Source organism: Aotus nancymaae, unplaced genomic scaffold (genome assembly GCF_030222135.1).
Source record: "Aotus nancymaae isolate 86718 unplaced genomic scaffold, 86718_ANA_hifiasm-v0.15.2.pri h1tg000017l, whole genome shotgun sequence".
NCBI classification, from domain to species: Eukaryota; Metazoa; Chordata; class Mammalia; order Primates; family Aotidae; genus Aotus; species Aotus nancymaae.
The window spans coordinates 4,423,684-4,435,968 of NW_026988429.1; the positions used below are offsets into that span (position 1 = coordinate 4,423,684).

General features: G+C 36.5%; 1 long non-coding RNA gene and 1 pseudogene across 1 annotated transcript in view; both read right to left on the bottom strand.

Annotated features, from left to right (window-relative positions):
- LOC105717197 (uncharacterized) overlaps positions 1-12,285 on the bottom strand; it is a 519,990-nt gene that overhangs the window by 291,120 nt on the left and 216,585 nt on the right. The gene's annotated exons all lie outside the window — the stretch shown is intronic.
- LOC135275634 (U2 spliceosomal RNA) lies at positions 6,298-6,399 on the bottom strand (annotated as a pseudogene).

Genomic DNA, 12,285 nt, shown 5'->3' on the forward strand with positions numbered 1-12,285 from the left:
AAGAGATCTGTTACATCCTTTGTTAGTTGTATTCCTAGGTATTTTATTCTCTTTGTAGCAATTGTGAATGGGAGTTTGCTCGTGATTTGGCTCTCTCTTTGTCTGTTGTTGGTGTATAGAAATGCTTGTGATTTCTGCACATTGACTTTGTATCCTGAGACTTTGCTGAAGTTGCTTAACAGCTTAGGGAGCTTTTGGGCTGAGATGATGGGGTCTTCTAAATACAATCATGTCATCTGCAAATAGGGACAATTTGACTTCCTTTCCTAGTTGAATGCCCTTTATTTCTTTTTCTTGCCTAATTACTCTGACTAGAACTTCCAATACTATTTGAATAGGAGTGGTGAGAGAGGGCATCCTTGTCTAGTGCTAGTTTTCAAAGGGAATGCTTCTAGTTTTTGCCCATTCAGCATGATATTGGCTGTGGGTTTGTCCTAAATAGCACTAATTATTTTGAGATATGTTCCTTCCATACCTAGTTTATTGAGAGTTTTTAGCATAAAGGGCTGTTGAATTTTGTCGAAGGCCTTCTCTGTATCTATTGAGACAATCATGTGGTTTTTGTCAGATCTTGACAAATGGGACAAAAACAAGCAATGGGGAAAGGACTCCCTGTTTAACAATGGTGTTGGGAAAACTGGCTAGCCATATACAGGAAGCTGAAACTGGACTCCTTCCTTACACCTTACACAGGAATTAACTCCAGATGGATAAAAGATTTAAACATAAGAACTAACACCATAAAAACTCTAGAAGAAAACCTAGGCAACATCATTCAGGACATAGGCACAGGCAAGGACTTCATGACTAAAACACCAAAAGCAAAGACAACAAAAGCCAAAATTGACAAATGCGATCTAATTAAACTTAAGAGCTTCTGCACATCAAAAGAAACAACCATTAGAGTGAACCTGCAACCAACAGAATGGGAAAAAATTTTTGCAATCTACCTATCTGACAAAGGGCTAATATCCAAAATCTATGAAGAACTAAAGCAGATTTACAAGAAAAAAACAAACAAACAAACCCATTCAAAAGTGAGCAAAGGATATGGACAGATGCTTTTCAAAAGAAGATATTTATACGACCAACAAACATATGAAAAATGCTCATCATCACTGGTCATTAGATAAATGCAAATGAAAACCACATTGAGATACCATCTCATGCCAGTTAGAATGGTGATCATTAAAAAAAATCTGGAGACAACAGGTGCTGGAGAGGATGTGGAGAAATAGGAACACTTTTACACTGTTGGTGGTAGTGTAAATTAGTTCAACCATTGTGGAATACAGTGTGTCGATTCCTCAAGGATCTAGAAATAGAGATTCCATTTGACCCAGCAATCCCATTACTGGGTATATACCCAAAGGATTACAAATTATTCTATTATAAAGACACTTGCACACCTATATTTGTTGTGGCGCTGTTTACTATAGCAAAGACCTAGAACCAACCCAAATGCCCACCAATGATAGACAGGACAAAGAAAATGTGGCACATCTACACCATAGAGCACTACGCAGCCATAAAAAATGACGAATTCATGTCTTTTGTAGAGACATGGATGAATCTAGAAACCATCATTCTCAGCAAACTGACACAAGAACAGAAAACCAAACACCACATGTTTCCACTCATAGGTGAGTGACAAACAATGAGAACACTTGGGTAAGAGGAAGAGAACAACATTCACTGGGCTAGGTGGGGAGGTTGGGGGAGGGGAGGGGAGGGACAGCCAGGGATTGGGGATGGTGGGGAGGGATAACACTAGGAACAATGTCTGATGTAGGCAATGAAGGAGGGTGGGGATGAAGACAGCAAATCACCATGGCATGTATGCATCTATGCAACAATCCTGCAGGATGCAGGATGTGCACATGTACCCCAGAGCCCAAAGTACAATAAAATAAGTAAATAAATAAATAAATAAAAACTGAGGGATAATATCATTTTTAGTATGTATACAAAATCTTACAAACAATAGAAGTCAGATTAATCATCGAATTGTAAAAATAATGTAATATAAGTAAACATAATAGGAATATGTAACAAAAATTCATTATTATTGTCTGTTAACTTCTATGAGTAAGAATAGGCTTTCAAAAACACCCTGAAGTAGAGAAAGCTGGTAACAGATACCACTCAAGATTACTTAGACACTAACAATGGCAGATACTACAGATTGGCTAAATAAACATTCATTTCTAACACTCTTCCTCTTTACCTGCTTATAACTTATTTTTCTGTAATTTGTCATCAAATACACTCATTAGTGATAATGACTCTGCCCCCACCCCTCATGAGGATTTTGCCTTTTTGTCTTTGTGCTCAAGAGGGTCTTTTGTGGACTCATGGATTCTGGCAAATAAATAAAGCTCTGCAAAGCCACGTCTCTGAATTCTTAATGTTTGGGATGTTACTTATCTCTTCCTACATGTAGTTCATCCGACAAAATCCTATAATGTATCTCACCAAGAAGTAACAGAAAAAACAAGCTAGAAATTAAAAACAAAACATTTTACAACCATAAACATCAGAGGTTAAATATATATTGTTTTCTAAAGAGAATTTTGCATTTTGCATTGCAGTTTAGATATGTTGAATGTTAAGATTACTATAGAAACCTTATATTACAAAACTTTGTAGCCTCTGGCATAACCATCCTTTAACACAATATTTAAGTCCACTGAAAATACTTTTCTTCACTTTCACAGCATCAGGATATCTGTTACTGAAAACTGAGAACTGTTTTTTATTTTTTTCGTTCTCCACATTTGTTCATTTTAAAAATTTTTATTTATTTTCTTCATACATTATTGGGGTACAGGTGGTATTTGGTTACAGGTTACAGGTGGTATTCGTTGGTTTGTGAGATTTTGGTGTGCCCATCACGCAAGCAGTATACACTGCACCATATTTGTAATCTTTTATGTCTCACCCCACCACACACACTTATCCCCAAGTCCCCAAAGTCCATTGTATCGTTCTTATGCCTTGCATTCTCACGGCTTAGTCCCACATATCAGTGAAAACATACTATGCTTTTCCACTCCTGAGTTACTTCACTTAGAATAATAGTCTCCAATCTCATTCAGGTCACTGCAAATGCTGTTAATTCATTCCTTTTCATGGCTGTGACCTGGATGAGATTGGAGACTGCAAATGCTGTTAATTCATTCCTTTTCATGGCTGTGACCTGGATGAGATTGGAAACTGCAAATGCTGTTAATTCATTCCTTTTCATGGCTGTGACCTGGCTGAGATTGGAGACTATTATTCTAAGTGAAGTAACTCAGGAGTGGAAAAGCATAGTATGTTCTCGCTAATATGTGGGACCAAGCCGTGAGGACGCAAGGCATAAGAACAATACAATGGACTTTGGGGACTTGGGGGGAAGTGTGTGTGATGGGCTGAGAGATAAAAGATAACAAATATGGTGCAGTGTATACTGCTTGCGTGATGGGCATACCAAAATCTCACAAACCAACGAATACCACCTGTAACCTGTAACTAAATACCACCTGTACTCCAATAATGTATGAAGAAAATAAATAAAAGTTTTAAAAATGAACAAATGTGGAGAACCAAAAAAATAAAAAACAGTTCTCAGTTTTCAGTAACAGATGTCCTGATGCTGTGAAAGTGAAGAAAAGCATTTTCTGTGTACTTAGAGAGAGATATATATAGATATATAATATATAATATATATCATATACATATACACATACATATATATGATGGAATCTATATACATATATATACATCATAGTTTCTGTATCCACTCATTGATGATGGGCATTTGGGTTGGTTAGCTAATTAAACTAAAGAGCTTTTGCATAGAAAAAGGAACAGTCAGCAGAGTAAATAGACAACCCACAAAGTGAGAGAAAAATCTTTACAGTCTGTACCTCTGACAAAGGTCTAATATCCAGAATCTACAAGAAACTCAAACTAATCAGTAAGAAAAGAGCAAACAATCCCATCGAAGAGTGGACTAAGGACATGAATAGACAATTCTCAAAAGAAGATATACAAGTGACCAACAAACATATGAAAAAATGTACAACATCACTAAAGATCAGGGAAATACAAATCAAAAACAGAATACGATATCACCTTACTCCTTTAAGAATGGCCATAATCAAAAAATCAAAAACCAGTAGATGCTGGCATGGATGGGGTGAACAGGGTACACTTCTATGCTGCTGGTGGGAAGGTAAATTTGTACAGCCCCTATAAAAAATTCCTTAAAGAACTAAAAGTAGGCTTGGAATAGTAGCTCACACCTATGATCCCAGCATTTTGGGAGGCAGAGGCTGGTGTGGAGATTCCTTAAAGAACTAAAAGTAGGCAGCTGGGAGCAGTGGCTCACGTCTATAATCCCAGCGTTTTGGGAGGCAGAGGCCGGTGGATAACCTGAGGTCAGGAATTCAAGACCAGCCTGACCAACATGGAGAAACCCCGTCCCTACAAAAAATACAAAATAAGCAGAGCATGGTGGTGCATGCCTATAATCCCAGGTACTTGGGAGGCTGAGGCAGGAGAATAGCTTGAATCCCGGAAGTGGAGGTTGCAGTGAGTCGAGATTATGCCATTGCACTCCCGCCTGGGCAGCAAGAGTGAAACTCCCTCTGAAAAAATAAAAGAACTAAAAGTAGAACTACCATTTGATCCAGTAATCCCCCTACTGGGTTATCTACCCAGAGGAAAAGAAGTCGTTATTTGAAATAGATACTTGTTCACCCATGTTTATAGCAGTACAATTCACAATTGCAAAATCAGGAACTGTTAATCACTCTCAGCCTTGCTCTGCTCTGCACCTCACATTCTTGTTTCAAATTATTTTTCTCTCTATCTACATAGGCGTATACAATACATAAAACCACATTTCTCTGCCACGAAGCATATGTTTCACTTTTCCACTATCCCTCCTTCTATAAGACAATGAAGTTCTCTCTTTCTTTCTCTCTCTCGCTCTCTTTAATTTTCTCCCTGGTGATCTTATTCTAACACCCTTGATATGATATAATTATGTGTTTACCAAGAATAACTTTTATAAGAGTAAATGTGCATAATTCTTTTGGCTATATCAGTATCTGAAAATTATACCTATAAAGAAAAAAACTGTAATGCAATAATACAATTAATATCATTATTTTCTTGAACTTTAATTCAGAAACATAATAATTATTTTATATCTTTTAGCTGATAACCACATGTTATGAAGTATATGGCAAGAGCTGGGATTTAGGAATGGGAAATAAAGGAGTGATAGCAAAAGGGAATGGGTTTTCTGTTTGAGTGTCAAAATGTTCTAAAATCCATATTGAGGGTTGCCCAGATCTGAGTAGATACTAAAAGCCATTGAATTGTACACTTTTACATGAGTCTATTGTATGTATCTGAATAAAATTATTTTTTAAAAAACCTAAAAATAAATAAATAAATAAATTACAGCAATCCCTCCACATTGGGCTCTCTTTGAGATCTTATGTAATTAGAATCTACTCTTAACTTTGAAAGTACCACAAAGGCCAAAAGTTCTTCACCCCCAGATATAAGATTAACTGGAGATTTGTTTTCATGCACAAATACTTCTTTTACTTACAACTTTTCTTCTTGACAATAGGAAAATATCTTTACCAGTATTCTGAGCTTAGTGGGTGTGCATTATGTGTTAGCTTCTTTATTTTTTCATTCTCACTTTTGTCACACACATTTACTACTTTGTGTACACAGAACACCTCTTCATGTGATGACATGCATTTTAGGATGTAAACTGTAGACTTTAGTTAGTAATAATGTATCAGTATTGGTGCTTCAATGGTTAAAAAAAAAAAAAGTACCACAGTGTTGCCAGATGTTAATAGAGGAAACTGGCAGGGAGTGAGAGGGTATAAGGGAACTCTATGTACTTCCCACTCAAATCTTCTGTAAATCTAAAGCTGCTTTAAAAAGTATGTGTGTGTGTATACACATACACACACTTTATTGTATATGTAATATATACTTTGTTATATATATACTTTATTTTATATATGTACTTTTATATATACTGATTTATATATATATTAATTTATATGTAATCTATATGATGTTATATATAATATATAATTATACATGTAAATATAATGATTTTTATCCATTCTGCCAATCTACATTTAGTTAGAGTGTGTGTGCGTGCGTGTGTGTGTGTGTGTGTGTGTGTATAAATAAGAATAGAATTAAAACTGTTACTACCCAAAATTAAACAAAAGAAAGACAATAATGGAGGGAAGGAGGAAATAGGCGACAAAAAGGTAAAAGACATTTAGAAAGCAAAGCAAAATTGCTTTTTGTCTTTCATTAACAGTAATTATTCTACACTTGATCTTAGCCAAAAGGCCGAGAAGCAATATCAGTAATTATTCTAAATGCAAATGGTTTGAACTCTAATCGAAGGGGAGAAATTCCCTAAATGAAAAAAGAAAAACAAATATCATTAAACTATGTGCTATATACAAGACTCATTTCATATCTAAAGACATATGTGGATTGCAAGCCAATGGATAGGTAAAGATATTTCATGCACCTGGTAACAAAATAAGAGTTTAGGGTCACTCTACTGTTATCAGACAAAACAGACTTTAAGTCAAAAACTGTTATAAAGGACAAAGAAAGACATGCTGAGAATAATGTCAATTCATTATGACAATATGACTGACTATTTTTTCAGCTTTATTGCACTGTAATTGCCAAAGAAAATTGTACATATTTATGATGTTCATATATACATATATTCTGAAATGATTAAATCAAGCTAATTAACCTATTGGTCACTTCACATATTTATCATGTTTTGTGGTAAAAATATTTAAGGTCTACTACCTGAGGAATTTTCAAGTATACAATATATATTATTAAATATAATCACAATGGTGTTCAAACTTATTTTTCTTAACTGGAAATTGTATTCTTTGATGAACATCCCTTATTTTCTCCCCCACTACCCACACAATTTTCTATCAATCACCTTTCTACTCTGCTTCTATGAGACTGAAGTTCTTTATGCTTTTTTAATACATAAACATGCCCCAGGATAGGCCATATGTTTCCAGAATAGATCGTATGTGAGACACAAAGCAATTCTCAAAAAACTTAATAATAAAAAGACTGAAATCCTACAAGTATCTTTTCTGGCTATAAGAAAATGAAACAGGAAAACAATAACAGAAGGAAAACTTGAACATTAACAAATATATGGAAATGAATGACACTCTAAAACAACCAATATGTCAAAAAAGAAATAATGAGGAGAATTAGAAAATAAGACAACTGAAAACAAAAAATGCAACATACCAAAATTTAATAAATGTAGAGAAGACAGTGCCCAGAGAAAAATTTAAGAATACAAATAACTACATTAAAAAATAAGAAAAAGTTAGAATTAATAACCAAACTTTAAACCTTGAGGAATTAGAAACAAACAGAAAATTATACCCAAACATGGTCAAAAAATAAAGAAACAAAAATACAAAAATAAGATTAGAGTGGAGATTAAAAAAAAGAACATAAATACAATAAAGGAAACCAAAGTTGGTTCTTTGAAAATACATTAAATAAAATTAGCAAGCCTTTAGCTATACTGAGAAATTAGAAGAGACAAAAATAACTGAAATCAGAAATGAAAGTGAGACACAATTATTGACTTTATAAAAATAAGAAAAGATTATAAGAATATATTATGAATAATTGTATATCAAAAAATGGATAATCTAAATGAAATGGAGACTATCTTATAAGCACTCAAATTGTCCAAACTGACTCAAAATAAATAGAGAACAACAGAACTATAATAAGAGATTGAATCAGTTATCAAAAGCCTCCCAGCAAAGTCCAGAATCAAAAGATTTCACTGTGACCTTTATTAAACATTTTTAAATTAACACTAATCTTCCTGAAACTCTTACACAAAATAGTAGAGAAAACACAACCTAACTCATTTCATGAGTCCAGCGTTATTTTGATACCACTGAAAAGTAGAAAATATCGCAGTCAATTAAATTAAAAGCTATTTTATGTTAATTGTCAGGAAGACAATATTTTTGTGTCAATACCACCCTAAGCAAGCTCTGAAAAACAAGGAGGACTCATATTTCCCAATTTCAAAACTTCTTACAGAGCAACAGTAATCAAAGTAGTGTGATACTGGCACAAGGATTAGAAACAATATACAACTGAATAGAATTAAATGTCTTGATGTAAACCCTCAGATGGACAATTGTTTTTTTAAAAGATTATCTTTCCCAATGGGAAGGAAAACTATCCTCAACACATAATACAAGGATAACTGGATTTCCACATGCAAAAGATTTAAGCTGAAACCCCACTTTAAACCTTATACAAAAATGAGCTAAAAAACTTACAAATGTATGAGTTAAATCTATAAAATCCTGAGAAGAAAACCTAGGCATAAAACTTTATGTCCCTGGATAAAACAACGGCTTTGTTGATGTATCACCAAAAGAACAAGCAGCATGAGTGAAAATAGTTGAATTAAGGTTCATGAAAATTGAAAACTTTTGTGCATCAAATAAAATTATCGAGAAAGTGAAAATAAGACCTATTAAGGATTTAACATATTTATACATCATATATCTTTGAGAGCTTAATATTTTGAATAAAGTACTCTTACAGCTCAAAAACAAAATAATAAACAGCCTAATAAAACTTAGGCAAAGGACTGTATAGACATTTGTCCACAGAAGACAAACAAATGCTTAATAAGAACATGAAGATATTTTCAACATCTTTAGTCATTACAGAAATGCAATGAGAAACCACTCACACCTCACCTCCTAGGATGCTTATTAATAGCAACATGGACAGGAAGCAGACAAATCCTAAGCAGACAAGAGTGGGTTCCAGTGAAACCCCACCTTCAAGGGGAAGGCAGTTTGAAACCTAGCTACAAGTCCTGGGTAAATCTACAGACCAGATTAAGAACCTCTCTTCCCATTTGGCACACTTTTCTTTGATTGATACCCACCCTTCATCTATTTTACATATACTTATCATTTCCTAATTGGTTTTTCACACTGTCATGCCCACCTTTGAGTGGTGGGCACACCTTTTTTAGCCTCTTTTGCATACTTACAAACCAATGAGCACAGCTCTTTCCCATTCAGAGCCACAAAAGCTCTGAACCCAGCCACACTGAGAGAGAGACCACCAGACTTTGGGTAGGGGACCACGCTCTCATTCCCTCTCCACTAAGAGCTGTTTCATTGCTCAGTGAAAGTTTTATCCTCCCTCCTCACCCTTCGATTGTCAGCATAAGCTCATTCTTCTTGGATTCAGAACAAGAACTCGGGACCCTGCTGATCATGAGTACAAAGAAAGCAGTACCACTGTGGCCTTCCACCCTCCTCCAGCAGAGGGCAGCTGCCCCACGCCATGGAAAGCAGTGCTGGGGCCTCTGTGCCACAGGCCAGAGTGGGGCGACAGGATTGACAGAGCTATTAACATGCCACTGTTCCTTGCACTGTGGACAGTAGGACTGAAAGAGTTATTATCACACTGTAACACCCACTCTGGGACTTCTGGGTCATGGGCTTCCCTGCTTGAGTGCCTTGTTCCCCTTGTCTAGTAACTAGAGTCCATCATGAAAGTCACTTGTAACATGTCTGGTCAAGCTGTAAGCCCTGCATGGAACATGCTCCCATGCTAATACTTGGAGCAACTGGTTAGACCCTTCACTCACTCGCCCACACACCGTCTTCAGCTGGGGGCTGAGAGCACAGTCATGGTGGCTGCAGGCTTCATGCCAGAGTGCAAGCCACGTGTGGCCCATTGGCTTAGTGGTTGGGGTACCTCCTGTGAAGAATGTTGCCAAAATGAGGGTCAGACAGGGGCGTTGTAGGCTGGAGGTCTCCAGCTAGAGGTTTCAAGCTGGCAAAATGGCTGAGAAAAATCCTGCCTCATTTCAACAACTTAAAAAACAAAAAAAACTAAAAAGAAAATATCAAGTTTGGGCAAGTTCATGAAGATATTGTGTTGGTGGTAATATAAAATGGGGAGGTCCCTATGTGAAGTAGTTTTTTAAAAAAAAAAAAAAAAACCTGGCCGAGCACAGTGGCTCACACCTGTAATCCCAGCACTTTGGGAGGCCAAGGTGGGTGGATCATGAGGTCAAGAGATTGAGACCATCCTGGTCAACATGGTGAAACCCCATCTCTACTAAAAATACAAAAAAAAAAAAAAAAATTAGCTGGGCATGGTGGCACGTGCCTGTAATCCCAGCTACTCAGGAGGCTGAGGTAGGAGAATTGCCTGAACCCAGGAGGCGGAGGTTGCGGTGAGCGGAGATCGCACCATTGCACTCCAGCCTGGGTAACAAGAGCGAAACTCCATCTCAAAAAAAAAAAAAAAAACAACCCTTAATACAGAATTATCATATGACTCAGCAATTCCACTCCTAGTACACACCCAAACAATTTGAAAACAGGGACTCACACAGTTACTTGTACACCAGTGTTGATGAGGATATGAAGAAATTGGAAACTTTGTGCACTGCTGTTGAGAATGTAAAATGGTTGCAGCCACTACAGAAAACAGTGTGCTAGTCCTCAAAACAAACAAACAAAAATTAACACATGATGCAGAAATTCTACTTCTGGGTATATATCTAAAATAATTTAAAGTAGGTTCTCAAAAGAGATTTATGACACTAATGTTCATAGCAGCATTATTTACAGTAACCAAAAAAATGGAAATAACCCAGGTATTCATCAACAGATGAATATATAAATATAATATGGTATATATAAGCGATGTATTATTTAGCCTTAAAAAGGAGTGGAACATCTTCTAATATGTATGATCCTTGAAAATATTATGCTAAGTAAAATAAGCCAAATACAAAAGGAAAAATATCATATGATGCACTCATGAAATATCTAGAACAGGCAAATTTGTAAAGACAGAAAGTAGATTAGAGGTTACCAAGGGCCATGGGTGGGGAGATGAGGGGGGTTGTTCAATGGTTATAAAGTTTCTGTTTGGGATAATGAAAACATTTTATAGATAGATAGCGGTGGTGGTTATATAAGATTCTGAGTGCAGTTAATACCACTGACTTGTATACTTAAAATGGTTGCAATGCAAATTTTGTTATATATATTTTGCCACAAAAAAATACATAAAGGGATTATGAGTAGATTAACATGCTATTGTTAAAAAGAGAAGGGGCATTAAGTATCTGTAGTTTCAAATAATAAAAAGAAAATTTTGCTATACATGAAATGTTTATGGATAAGTAATGGGTAGATTAGTCTGAAAATATAAACATGGACTTGAGGGTGAAGGGCCTTGAAGGTTGAATATGGGCTTCAGAGTTCAGTCAATTAGAAGACAATGAAGGTTCTCAGGATGGAGGGCGTCAGGTTCTAACTGAAGTCCTAAGGGAGCCAGTGGGCAAGTGGTGGGTAGCTGGAAAAACACTCAAGGAATCATAGACAGTTTTGATATGGATTTACTCTGTCTCTGGGCATGACTAAGCTGTATGTACAGTGTTATCAGGGTAATTATACCTTTTACAGATAATAGTGGCTCCAAGCCAAGCATGAGCTCACATGGGTGATCACTTAATTCACCTCACATGGCAATGTGCAGGGTTGTGTGCCTGCACTCCAAACTTGCTGAGTTATGCTGCACCAGAAGGCTGCTTCAGCCTACTCCTGACTAAAGCACAGCCATTTCCCTTACACGCCATTCTTTAAGCTGAGGTTGTCCTCTGGGCAGGGACATGAGCCAATAGGGTGAAGCCCTGAATCCGTAACCCATAACAACAATATAGAGAGCAACAGCTCACTACTAGGATTCCAGCTATGCTGCTTATGAGTATCAAGGCCCAATGTAGGCCAGACCTTAGGGATTCCCACCATCTCTGCAGAATGTCATCAGTAAGGCTCTTGACCACCTTAATCTCCTGTGAGACCCCTTGCAGGGCTGCTGTTATGTTCTGCCTATTGTCAGGGATAAAGGTACACCATTGTGTTCTTAAAAGGGCACAGGTGCCTTCTTGGGCAGCATTTATTATGTCTAAGGCCATTTGGTTTTGCAACACAACATTTCTGATCTGATCAACCTCATCTGTTAACAGGATGAGGACCACTCAGGTGTAATTTAGTATCTGAGCGGTGTCCTCTGCATAAGCAGTAACTTATGCTTCTACAGTTATGACACCTGTTCCAGGGATAGTCATTGACAAGGGGTAGAACCACCAGGGGGCTCATCACACTC